We start from the raw sequence: 959 nt of genomic DNA, 5'->3' as shown, positions 1-959 counted from the left end.
CAAAGCACAATTCTCTTTAAAGGACCTGACCGAATTCTTCAAAGAAGAAGAAGACATGGCAGCCGAAAACAACAATAATACAAACAATGCAAGGAAGGTGCTGGGTGACTTTACTGCACCTACTCCTGATTTCTATGGGAGAAGCATCTCTATCCCTGCCATTGGAGCAAACAACTTTGAGCTTAAGCCTCAATTAGTTTCTCTAATGCAACAGAATTGCAAGTTCCATGGACTTCCAATGGAAGATCCTCGTCAGTTTTTAGCTGAATTCTTGCAAATCTGTGACACAGTCAAGACTAATGGGGTAGACCCTGAGGTCTACAGACTGATGCTATTCCCTTTTGCTGTAAGAGACAGAGCTAGAATATGGTTGGATTCTCAACCTAAAGAAAGCCTGGACTCTTGGGAAAAGCTAGTCAATGCCTTCTTGGCAAAGTTCTTTCCACCACAAAGATGGAGTAAGCTTAGAGTGGAAGTCCAAACCTTCAGACAGAAGGATGGAGAATCCCTCTATGAAGCTTGGGAAAGATACAAACAATTAATCAGAAAATGTCCTTCTGACATGCTTTCTGAATGGAGCATCATAGGTATTTTCTATGATGGTCTCTTTGAACTGTCCAAGATGTCTTTGGATAGCTCTGCTGGAGGATCTCTTCATCTGAAGAAGACGCCTACAGAGGCTCAAGAGCTAATTGAAATGGTTGCAAATAACCAATTCATGTACACTTCTGAAAGGAATCCTGTGAATAATGGGACTAATCAGAAGAAAGGAGTTCTTGAGATTGACACTCTGAATGCCATTTTGGCTCAGAATAAAATATTGACTCAACAAGTCAATTTGATTTCTCAAAGTCTGTCTGGAATGCAAAATGCACCAAGCAGTACTAAGGAAGCTTCATCCGAGGAAGAAGCTTATGATCCTAAGAACCCTTCAATGGAAGAGGTGAATTACCTAGGAG

The 959-nt window shown here is 41.1% G+C and overlaps 1 non-coding gene across 1 annotated transcript; it reads right to left on the bottom strand.

The window, feature by feature from the left end:
* Window positions 1-460: 460 nt before the first annotated feature.
* On the bottom strand, window positions 461-568 carry LOC130955700 (small nucleolar RNA R71). Its single transcript, XR_009076847.1, has one exon. It is a non-coding gene; the product is annotated as a small nucleolar RNA R71 (small nucleolar RNA).
* Window positions 569-959: the final 391 nt, after the last annotated feature.

Source organism: Arachis stenosperma, chromosome 1, assembly GCF_014773155.1.
Source record: "Arachis stenosperma cultivar V10309 chromosome 1, arast.V10309.gnm1.PFL2, whole genome shotgun sequence".
NCBI lineage: Eukaryota > Viridiplantae > Streptophyta > Magnoliopsida > Fabales > Fabaceae > Arachis > Arachis stenosperma.
Note: the sequence above shows the minus strand (reverse complement) of the source record. Positions and strands in the feature narration are given on the sequence as shown.